Source organism: Pleurodeles waltl, chromosome 2_2 (genome assembly GCF_031143425.1).
Source record: "Pleurodeles waltl isolate 20211129_DDA chromosome 2_2, aPleWal1.hap1.20221129, whole genome shotgun sequence".
In the NCBI taxonomy this organism is placed as follows: Eukaryota; Metazoa; Chordata; class Amphibia; order Caudata; family Salamandridae; genus Pleurodeles; species Pleurodeles waltl.
This window is the reverse complement of record NC_090439.1, coordinates 338,805,029-338,817,679: the sequence shown is the minus strand read 5'-3', so window position 1 is coordinate 338,817,679 and position 12,651 is coordinate 338,805,029.

The following is a 12,651-nucleotide window of genomic DNA, read 5'->3' as shown; positions in this document are numbered from 1 at the left end:
GTCTCAGTTTGGTAGGTTTTCTTGGATGGTGGCTGAGCCCTTGTCCAAATCCCGCAGCTGCCCAGATTCCCGAAATGGGTAAATTTTCAAGGTGAAATCTTGATGTCTTCATGTTGGGTTTTGGGGGCCTTTCCTTTTGTGGGCAATAGGCCTACCCACCCATGTTTTATTATTTTTTATCAGTAGATTGTGGGAACACAGGATATTAGCACATTTGTTATTATCAACCGAATGTCAATTATCAAATTCATTTCTCTCCATTTCTGGTTTTCAATTGTAAGCCACTGTGCAAGAAACAACACATTTTGAAAAATGCCATGTGAATCACTTGATAGCATGGGTAACCCCAAACCCAGAGTAGTACAAATAAACACTATTCTTAAACTCAGTATTTAAGGCATATTTAAAACATGTTTTTTCCAAAAACATTTTTCATTCATTTAAATTTACTTTACAAATTGATGCATTGTCGGTGTATAATGAAATATCATTATAAGCTGCATCTCTGTTGTGGCTGTATTCCTTGTTTTTGTACAGCCAACAAACACAATATGTTCCTGCAACCAGAAGGGTCTGACTGACCTAATAATATATTACTTCTATAACTGGACCATTGGTGCAAAACGTGAATACATTGTCACTTATTGCTAATGTTCCTGCTTATTTTCATTATTGTTTTATCTCAATGGCTATTTTGTTTGGGAATACCACTAGTGATCTACATAAATAATCCCTTGCTGAATTCTGAATTTCGTCTATATTTTTAAATGCTTGCTTTCTGTGTTCACCCATGGGGTTCACACTTGTTGATAGAAATCATAAACAATCATTGGCAAAGCCAATTGGTCTCAGCATTCCAAGAGATATTGGTGTTGTCAATTACAGTGTCTTTTAGCCACGTGTTATGTGTTATGGAGTGGAATGGCTGTATGTGGTGTGGTAATTATGTGGGTTGGATTGGAATTGCGCGTAGTGGAATTGTGTGGTGTTGAGTGGAGTTATATGTAGTGGAATTATGTGGTATTGTGTGCAGTGGAATTATGTGGATAGTAATTATGTGGTATTGTGTATACTTGAATTATGTGGAGTAGGATTCTGTGTCATGGGTGCATTTATGTGGAATGACATTGTGTGGTGTGCAGTGGCAGGTAGAGGAGTGGAATTATGTGATGTGGTGTTGAATGTTGTGTCAAGATGTTGAATTCTGTGGTGTGAATTGGATGTATGTGGTGTATAGTGTAACTGTGTTGTGGGTTGGAATTATGTAGTTTGGTGCACAGCCAAAGCTCTGCACAACTGGCATTTGACAACCATGGAAAGTGGAGCACATGACCTGGCTGCAGGCCTGGTCATGCACCACAATTTCAACTGCACAATGCTGAGTTGGATTCCTGTATGGGTGGGGTGCTTGCTGAAGGCCGTGTGGAGCAAATGTTGGAGGTCCACAGAAGGCCAGGGCATGCGGCTCACCTCCGCTGTACCACAAGCAATAACACATATGGTTAATTATATACCCTATTAACATGTAGCATATATTAAGAAGTATATATATATTATCGGGTATATATTAAGAAAGTATATACCCTAATAGCATGGTATCTAACCAGAAAATTTCCCTCAAAAAACATAACCCCTATATTTAGTATATAATCATAGTACACGAAACATAAACCTATGTATCTATTATAGAATCATTCAGCTAATAATACGGAAGAGATACAACTTTACGAACATAGATGTTAACCATATTACATAGAATATAAATATATTAATTCATCATTCATATCATAAAAACATCAAAATAATGTCAGCTGTGTTAAGGATGATGTCATCATTGATGACACATGGACCTTTTTTTTTTTTTTACCGTAACCTCTTTATGGCAAAAAATGCTGTTACATTTCCACCCAGAAAGCAGCACGTTCCTGAAATACTCCATGAACAACCATTTGCTTAGGACACAAGTCAGCCCAAAACTGTGTCAGAGAGTTAAGTTAATAATTTCAGGGCTTACTTTATATGGTAAGGCTTTATTCCCATCTCAGTGTATGGTCTATTTATATATTAAATTTATATTATGCTTATACTGCTGTCTACATAGCAATTATGTGGGTGCACTCACATCTGACGTTGATTTAATTCCATTCTGTGTTACTGCACGTATTCTTTATGTGCTCCACTCATTACTCTGCTACACTATGAGACATGGAAGAATGTAACATATAAAGCAAAGCATCACAGTCTATTAAACAATTTGCTATGTTCCCATGCAATTCTGATCGAGATCTCTACAACTAGCCTGTGGTACTCTTCTAAGCCATCACAACCTGGCCTTAGAAAGGATAGCGTAGTTCCAGCCATGACCTGCATCCTTTTATGAAAAGCAAATCCAATATTGCAATAAAACATATGTGATGACTGAGAAATAAGAGAACGTTTGGAAAATATGAGTTTGTTGACATGTGCGGGTGTAGATACACATGCCTTGCATAAATCTGCCCTCTAGTGTTAGGTCTGGAGTGTTACAAGTTGTTTTTCTTTAAAGGATGTTTTCGAGTCACGAGATTGAGTGACTTCTCCTCTCGGTGATACTGTGCATGGGCATCGAGTCCTTTGTTAGATTGTTTTCTCACTGCCATCAGGCTCAGACGTGTCTACCTCTTGCTCCAGTATTCCTTGACTCAGTCTTTTCCAAACTGTTCTCTCAGCAACAGTACTGTAATTGGATTGTGTTTTTCTCTATCTAACTTAGTTGCTGTGAATCTCAGTGTCGGGACTCGACTTATTGCCCTTTGTGGAGTCCGCGCCCCTCTCGGGCCTATTCTTCCCTGTGGCGTCTGGCCATGCAGGGCTGATGGAACGGACTCCATTTCGGTTTTGTCCTTGATGCCATTTGAAATTCCTACACCGACCAACATCTGGTGTGTAACTTCTGCCTCTCCCCGGACCATAAAGAAGAAAGCTGCGATGCCTAGAGCCTCCAGGACTAAAGAATGTGTAGTTTGGAGATGGCGTCGAAGACACAAGATGGCACTCTCAATATTTTCAGGGAAGAGCATGCCCAGAAAGAGATCAAACACGAGGAGGCCTTCTCCATAGAAGATTCAGAGTCGTATGTCCAATCTGACATAGAAGGTCAGCCTGTCCCCTCAGCGCAACCCATAGGTACAGTCCGCACCTCCCATACAAAGACTTCAAAGAAGACCCACAAACAGGTTGTCAGACCTCCATGCCATCGGGCCATGGTGAGATCCAAAAGATATCTTTGGATGTCTGCCTTCCAGCTTGGCACCCAAAATAGCCAAAGCTAAGCCGTCTTCGGCATCAACCTCCAGTTTGGCAGCATCCCACAAAGCCTCAGGATCGACTTGACTGTTTGATCTGATCGCTTCGGCACTGACCAAGAAGCCTTCCACTTCGGCTTCAAAGCCAATGGTTTCGGTTCAACTCAAGGTTTCCACTCCAAAAACTTCAGAACGAAAGATTTTGCCTTCCAGAGATTCCTGTCACTCCTCAGAAGCAACCTCTCCAGTGAAGCCCATCTTGTAAGTAATGGACTCTCGTCAGCACCAGCTCCATATCGAAAAAGGAACAGGAAGAATAATTGCTTTCCCCCTGTTCCAATCCAGAGAAAACATACTTTTCAAGAGACCTTGAACATTGTTCCCCCACCTAAAAAGGTCTCCAAGGACAAGTCTTCAGTTCAACCCCAGCCTTCTCCTCCACACTCCCCAGTGCTCCGGTCTACCCCCCCATCACTTCCTCAATCTCCTCCACCTTTTGCCGAACCACAGTTTTCTCCACAAGCTTCACCTCCACCTCAAGGAGATGATTTAGTGAACATGCCACTGGATATTGACCCATGAGATTCACATGATCAAGATCCCATTTTACCAAATGACCCTGATCTTCATCCCGTACGATCCATCACCTCCTGAAGACATAACTTCATATCAACAGGTCATAGCACGGACAGCTGCATATCACAATCTACAAATGCACACTGACCCTATTGAAGAGGTTTTCCTCTTTGATACACTCACTAACACTCATAAAGAAAGACAATATTTGCCTATGGTACTAGGCATGCTTAGACATGCCATTGACATTTTTAGAGAACCTGTTAGGTCACGAGTTATCACCCCAAGTATAAATAAAAAATATAGGGTAGCACCCACAGACCCAATATTTATTCATTCACAAATCCCTCCTGACTCAATAGCAGTCTTCACAGCACAGAAACACGCTAACAGCCAATCACCTCCCCCAAATAAGGAGAGCAAAAAAGTAGGTGCTGCAATGAAAAGGGTGGCTGCAGAAGCTGCCAATCATGGTGTATCGCCAATTCTCAGGCACTTTTGGCACAATACGACAAGGCCCACCGTGACGAAATGGAGGATCTTCTCCAGTACCTCCCAGAAGAACATCGAAAAAGGGGATAGGAGATAGTTTCTGAGGGTCAAACCATTTCCAACAACTCCATCGGGTGTGCAACCAATGCCGTAGATACTGCAGCACACGGTATTACTGCTAGCATCATTATCAGAAGGCCTTCTTGGCTTCAGTGCTCAGGCTTCAAGCCAGAAATTCAACAGGCAGTTCTTGACATGCCTTTCAATAGGGAACACCTGTTTGGTCATGAGGTCGACGACACCATAGACATACTAAAAAAGGGCTCTGAGACAGCAAAGGCTATGGGGGCACTACTCACCACACCTCAAAGGGGTAATTTTAGTCACCCTCAATTCAGGGGAGGCTTCAACCATCCTCTACTGACCCTTCCACCTCTCAGAGCAAACAAGGTACCCATTTCGTTAGTAGAGGTTCCTTCAGAGGTTCCTACAGAGGTCCAAACAAAAAAGGTAGAGGAAAGGCATCCACCTCCAGGGGGATCTACCTCCACTGCACGCCAGTGACTACTTCCACTACTTCCACACGTCATTTAACCGTGTTTTTTATACTATATTTGCTTGTATTTATTATTCCCTAGGGCGACCCTTTTTTTGATCCAGAATTTTGACGAGACAGTTTATACTAATGTAAGTGACTGTAAAACTCTCTCTCATATATATTAGAATTAATGCTATAGAGTCAGGAGAAGCTTAGCTGATTATAGGTCCTGATGAAGCGTTAAAGGATCTTTCATGACCACACTACGCGAAACATGTTGACCAGACCCTAGGGGTCAGGTGACAATTTCCCAGATCTCCAGGCTTGTTTTTTTTAAAGTGGTTGAGCATTATCCTCATCCTCCACTTTCTTATTTGTTTTTAATCTTGATCGCAACTCCTTGAGATAACCAGTAAAGTAGATTACTTAGGGGTTCCTAATCAATTTTAAATATTCACTCTCCTGCAATAATAAGTGTCTGACCTGCACAATCTAACGGCAGCCACATAAAAAGATCTCCGGTAAAGAGCCCCCGAAAGGGGAGCCCGTCAGATATTGCACCGCCGGTCTGACGAGGAGCTTCCCGATGATGAAGCATGACACCCTTTTGGGTGTGTGAGGGCTCTTGCTCCTGAAACTTTAACTGTCTCCCTAGAACTAGGAACAGTGTACCTTTTTGTTGTTGACTTCCACCTTCCACCACCTCACACTTCTCCAGTAGGGGAAAGACTATTTAATTTCTACCCACAATGGTTCAATATCACCACAGATCAGTGGGTTCTTTCAATTATCCAACATGTTTACTGTCTGGAGCTCACTTCCACTCCACCAAACATTCCCCCTCGCACTCACAAACACTCACAAGACTATATTACTACTTTGAAAGAAGAGGTACAGTCCCTTCTTCTCAAAGGGGCTAAAGAGCCAGTTCCCTTCTCATAGTAAGGGTTAGGAGTATACTCTCTATACTTCCTCATACCAAAGAAGGATGGGCCACTAAGACCTATTCTAGATCTCAGACCACTCAACCTATACATTCTCTCAGAGCATTTCTATATGGTCCCTCTTCAAGATGTCATTCCACTCTTACAACAAGTCGACTTCATGACAGCTGTAGATCTCAAGGACGTGTACTTTCACATTACCATTCATCCAGAACACCACAAATAATTCAGATTTGTCATTGCAGGAAAACATTATCGATTCAAGGTGTTACCATTCATGGTCCCAACTGCCTCCAGGGCTTTCACAAAATGTCTAGCAGAAGGTAGCATACCTCAGACAACAACACATCCATGTCTTCTCCTACTTGGATGACAGGCTCATCAAAGCGAGTACCATCCAACAGTGTCAATGTCATACTCAGATCACAGTACACCTCCTTCACACCCTGGGATTCACAATCAACTTTCTCATATCATATCTCCAACCTTCGCAGATACAGCCTTATCTGGGGGCAATTTTCAATGCTCACTCAGGGTTGGTCCATGCCCAGCTTGAATTCAAGCTTTTCAAACTTTCCTTTCCCAACTACAGGAAAACCAACTTACACAGTATGATTAGTGATGCAATTACTAGGGATGATGACATCCTGCATTGCCATCGTTCCCCATGTCAGACTAAATGTGTCCCTTACAGCAGTGTCTTTCTCACCAGTGGTCTCAGTCACAGGGCCATCTCCAAGATCTAGTGTTGGACCACCAGACTCGCCGCTCTCTGCAATGGTAGAATCCCATCAATCCCTCCAAGGGATAGCCCTTTCTGGACTGTGGGCCTCAAATCACTCTCACTACAGATGTATCACAGGCAGATTGGAGAGCCCACCTCAACAACCTCACAATACTAGGTATATGGGAGCCCATTAAACAAGCTCCTCACATCAACTTCCTGGAATTACAGGCAGTCTTCCTAGCAGTCAAAGCCTTTCTATCACAGCTTTCACACAAAGTGGTTCTAGTCTGTAAACACAACATGACAGCCATTACCTGCAGAAACCAACAGGAGGATGGGGGGGGGCAGGTTCTTCTCAATTGCCCCTTCTTGCTCTGACAATCTGGAAATGGGCAATTCACCATCACATTAACTTACTGGCAGAGTATCTCCCAGGCATGAACAGCCAGTTTGCAGACCTCCTCAGCAGAATGCAGCAACAAGTCCACAAGTGGGAACTCCACTCACAAGTTCTTCACCACTACTTTCAAAGCTGGGGAACACCACAAATAGATCTCTTCGAAAATTCAAAATGCCAAAACTTCACATCCAGATACCTGCACGCTTAGTCCAAGGGCAATGCTCTATGAATGAATTGGTCAGGGATATTTGCATATGCTTTTCTGCCTCTCCCACTCATTCTATCTCTAGTTCGCAAACTGAGACAAACCTTACTCACAATGATCCTTGTAGCTCCAACATGGGCACGTCAATCTTGGTTCACAGCACTTTGGATCTGTCTCTAGTTCCCCAAGAAAAACTCCCCAACAGGCTGGACCTTCTCATTCAAACTCAAGTTCAGATCAGACATCCAGACCCCAAAAGGCTCAATCTTGCGATATGGCTCCTGAAGTCATAGAGTTTGGTTATTTGAATCTTCCCTCAGAATGTATGGACATTTTTAAGGAGGCACATAAAACTACAACTAGACAGTGGTATGCAGCAAAATGGAAACGTTTTGTCTGCTACTGTCAACCTAAACACATCAACCCACTCAAAGCCTCAGTTGAAGACACTGTGGGGGTGATTGTAACCCTGGCGGTCGGTGTTAAAGCGGCGGCCAACACGCCAACAGGCTGGCGGTAAAAAAATGGGATTCTGAGCCTGGCGGGAACTGCCAACACAGACAGCCACCTTAACACTCCGACCGCCACGGCGGTACAAACAAACAGCGCGGCGGTCACCGCCAACAGACAGGCGGCAGACAATGTACCGCCCACACTATTACAACTCACCAATACGCCACCTTTTTCGGGGCGGGAGCACCACCGATAAAAACACGGCGGAAACAGACTACGGACGGGAAAACGCTCACCACTACGCACTCCAGGAGGAAGGAGGACAGCATGGAACCCGAATTAAACATCCTACCTGCTCTCGTCTACCTTCTCATCTACCACGAGTACGAAGTCCGGCGCAGACGACAACGGTGAGTACTGCACCTACGACACACGGGAGGGGGAGGACGAAAGGTTACGGGCACACACATATGCGACCCCCCCCAACTATGTACTCACCAATGCAGAGCACCAAGTCACAGTGACACCACCCAAACACCCCTGAAAAATGCTAGGACATAATCATATTTGGAATAAATATTTATGTACCAAAAAGCTCCAGAAAATTATCGTACAACCATGAAAGATATTCACAACAAAACTAATGACATACACATCAGTGTATAACTGAAGTACCAAGTCCTGCACATCCTACGAATTCAGCATGTCCGTGGGCCAAAGTCTTGAGAAATAAGGGCAAAGCCCACACAGGAGACCTGAGTCCTTTGGAGAGAACACTGCAGGGGCATCAGATGTAAAAACTACAGGCACCTCAGGGGGAAGGGAAGGGGGGGGCACCACAGCCACATGAGTCCACGACGCCAGATCCACGAGGAGCCACCATGCCCACTGGACCATCCTGGGGAGTGCAAAGCCACAGTCTCTCAATGTCTCTACAGTGGGTGGGCTGCCCACTGGACCATCCTGGGGAGTGCAAAGCCACAGTCTCTCAATGTCTCTACAGTGGGTGGGCTGCCCACTGGACCATCCTGGGGAGTGCAAAGCCACAGTCCATCAGATGGATGACAGTCTCCACTGGTCAAGGAGGAGGCATGGTGGGCACAGTGAACCATAAACGGTGCTTGAAACGGCGGTGCCCAGCGGAGCGGTGCTTGAGACGGCGGTGCCTAGCGGAGCGGTGCTTGAGAGGAAGGGCCCAGCGGAGCGGTGCTTGAGACGGCGGTGCCCAGCGGAGCGGTGCTTGAGAGGAAGGGCCCAGCGGAGCGGTGCTTGAGACGGCGGTGCCCAGCGGAGCGGTGCTTGAGACGGCGGTGCCCAGCGGAGCGGTGCTTGAGAGGAAGGGCCCAGCGGAGCGGTGCTTCAGAGGAAGGGCCCAGCGGAGCGGTGCTTGAGACGGCGGTGCCCAGCGGAGCGGTGCTTGAGAGGAAGGGCCCAGCGGAGCGGTGCTTCAGAGGAAGGGCCCAGCGGAGCGGTGCTTGAGACGGCGGTGCCCAGCGGAGCGGTGCTTGAGAGGAAGGGCCCAGCGGAGCGGTGCTTGAGACGCCGGTGCCCAGTGGAGCGGTGCTTGAGACGGCAGTGCCCAGCAGAGCGGTGCTTGAGAGGAAGGGCCCAGCGGAGCGGTGCTTGAGAGGAAGGGCCCAGCGGAGCGGTGCTTGAGAGGAAGGGCCCAGCGGAGCGGTGCTTGAGGCGGCGGTGCCCAGTGGAGCGGTGCTTGAGACGGCGGGGCCCTGTTCAGCGGTGCTCTTCTGCACCGCGGGCCCTGTTCAGCGGTGCTCTTCTCCACGGCGGGGCCCTGTTCAGCGGTGCCTATCTCCACGGCGGGCCCTGTTCAGCGGTGCTCTTCTGCACTGCGGGCCCTGTTCAGCGGTGCTCTTCTCCACGGCGGGGCCCTGTTCAGCGGTGCCTATCTCCACGGCGGGGCCCTGTTCAGCGGTGCTCTTCTGCACCACGGGCCCTGTTCAGCGGTGCTCTTCTCCACGGCGGGGCCCTGTTCAGCGGTGCTCTTCTGCACCGCGGGCCCTGTTCAGCGGTGCTCTTCTCCACGGCGGGGCCCTGTTCAGCGATGCCTATCTCCACGGCGGGCCCTGTTCAGCGGTGCTCTTCTGCACCGCGGGCCCTGTTCAGCGGTGCTCTTCTGCACCGCGGGCCCTGTTCAGCGGTGCTCTTCTCCACGGCGGGGCCCTGTTCAGCGGTGCTCTTCTGCACCGCGGGCCCTGTTCAGCGGTGCTCTTCTCCACGGCGGGGCCCTGTTCAGCGGTGCCTATCTCCACGGCGGGTCCTGTTCAGCGGTGCTCTTCTGCACCGCGGGCCCTGTTCAGCGGTGCTCTTCTGCACCGCGGGCCCTGTTCAGCGGTGCTCTTCTCCACGGCGGGGCCCTGTTCAGCGGTGCTCTTCTGCACCGCGGGCCCTGTTCAGCGGTGCTCATCCAGCAGGTCAAGGGAGCCAGACCTGGCCTGGACTCCCTGCTCAGTCGCCCTCGGACCGTGACGTTTCTGGACCCTTCGGGGACGGACTCCTGGCCTCCTTAGTGTCCTCCTTCCCAGCTGGGATGTGGCATGTGGGGTCCACCTTCTCCGCGCTCCTGCTGCACTTCCGCTCCTTTGATGGGGCTCTCGGGCCCTTGCCTCCCCTATATGGTGTGGGTGGTGAAGTGGCCGCACATTGCTCCTTGGGGGCAGCCCTGTAGGTCCTCGCACGGCGGCCCTTGTTTTTGCGGGTCCTCATGCCGGGGGGGGGCTGGACGTGTCCTTGCTGCTGATCGATGTGTCACTGCTGGCAAAGGGTGGGCTCCAGAACCCAGGCACAACAGTGACACCCGAAGCTGGGCTGGTGGTGGCTGTGGTGCTCTTGGGACTCTTTGAAGATGGATGGGGGAGCTCATCGGGGGGAAAGAGGTTAAGGTTAGCCAGGAAAAGTTTTTTAGGGCCAAGGTAAAGGGTAGGAGAAGTGGAGATGGAAGTGGAGGTAGAGGAGGTGGTTGTAGGAGAGTCAGGTGTGCTGTCATTGGGTGAAGGTGCTGGTGCTGTAGGCTGTCGTGAGGTGGATGGCTGTTGGGTGGGTGTCTGCCTGCGTTTGTGTGTCTTGGAAGCGGGGGTGACAGACACAGTGGGAGAGGACACAGGGGACATGTAAATGGCAGTGGGGGTGGTGACTGCACGAGTGTGGACTGTCCTGGAGGGTGAGGTGGTGATGGAAGCACTGGCTGATGTTGGGGTGCATGCAGGTGTGAGTGTAGACGTCACAGGGAGGGAGGAGGGAGACGAGGAGGAGGGGGACACAGGGGTGGCAGTGGCTGTTGGCATGTCTGCATCTGGGTGTTGCTTGGGTGAGTGTTTGTGGGATCTGTGGGACTTGTGTTTGGATGAGCTGCTCTTGGGTGTTGAGGTGTGTGCAGGCTGGTCTGATGGTGTGGATGGGATAGGCTGAGGAACAGGAGACAGAGAAAGGCTGGAGGCAGTAAGAAGAGGGAGGCTGGAAACAGGGACAATGGCTGCCGTCAGTGCTGAGGCCAGATCAGTGAACGTTCGTTGATGGGCAGCCTGACCCGAATGAATGCCCTCCAGGTACGCATTGCTCTGTTGCACCTCCCTTTGCACACCCTGAATGGCATTCGAAAGGGTCGTCTGCCCAACAATGAGCGTCCTTACCAGGTCAATGAGCTCCGCACTGAGGGCAGCAGGGGCAACAGGGGCAACAGGGGCAGGGGCTGAGGTGCCTGGGGCGAAGGAGACGCGCGCCTTCCTGGGCGAACCGGCACGGAGCGAAGACTGAGGGGCTGCTGGGAGGGCGGGGCTGGTGCGCTGGGTGGCGGCTGTACCTGTAGAGGCAGGGGGCACGGATGTTGCCGCCACCCCTAGGGAGCTCCCATCCGAGGACGTGTCGCTTTCGCTGCTCTCACCAGCGGTCCCCGTCGTGGTGCTCCCCTCGCCCTCCGGATCACTGGTGCCGTCGGTGTCTGTTCCTGGGCCCACCGGGGCCTTGTGTCCTGCAGCTCCCTCGTGCTCCGATGCCAAATCTCCTCCGCCTGATGATGCTAATGCACACATGCACAAGAAGATGAAGAGAAAGGGTGGGGGGAGAAAAAAGAAGACCAGGTTGAGTGCATGCAATGTCAACACCATTGGCGGAGAGGACAGACACAGGTGCCTAATGCACTAAGCCGCGCATTCGGGGTACACTACTCAGTACTACTGACTAAGACAACAGGCCAAGAGACGTCAAACGCGCACATGGGAGATGCTGGACCTTCAATGGCTGTACTTGTCACCCTACCGAGGTGGGGGCCGGGGGCACAGGGCCATGCCTAAGGGAGAAGACTACACTACAGAAAGCGCCCTGGCCTAATGTCACCCACAGCCCTCCTCCCCCACCCAGACGCCTCCACTGCGCAGAAAGATAGGAGAATGTGCTGATACTCACCCCCTTGTGTCTGCTGTGATGTCTTAAAGCGCCCATCCAATTCAGGGTAGGCCACCGCCAGGATCCGGGACATCAGGGGGGTCATGGTGCGACTGGCACCCCTCCTAGGTTGGGAGGCCATCCCCAGCAGTGTTTCTGCGGTCTTCCTTGTTCCGCGGCGGATGTCCTCCCACCTCTTGCGGCAGTGGGTGACCCGTCTGTTGTGGACCCCCAAGTTCCGGACTACCTTGGCGATGGCACGCCAAATCTCGATCTTCTGATGGGCGCTGACCTATTTGACATGTACAGGGTGGAAAGGAGGAAATCATCAATGACCTGCATGTTAGATGTAATTGGCCCCCCCCACCCACTTTGCCATATGGCACATGCTCTCATCTGTCGGGCGTTGCACTCCTCATTCGCCCCCCACCCCACAAACTTACATCCACCCCAATCCACACAGGCATAGCCCATTCCATGTGCACCCGGTGTACTCACTTGTTGGTCTGGAGGACCGTAGAGTAGCGCATACTGGGGGAGGACCCCATCCACGAGCTTCTCCAACTCTTCAGACGTGAAGGCAGGGGCCCTTTCCCCTGTCGCAGCAGCCATTGTATCTTCCAGACCGAGGTCA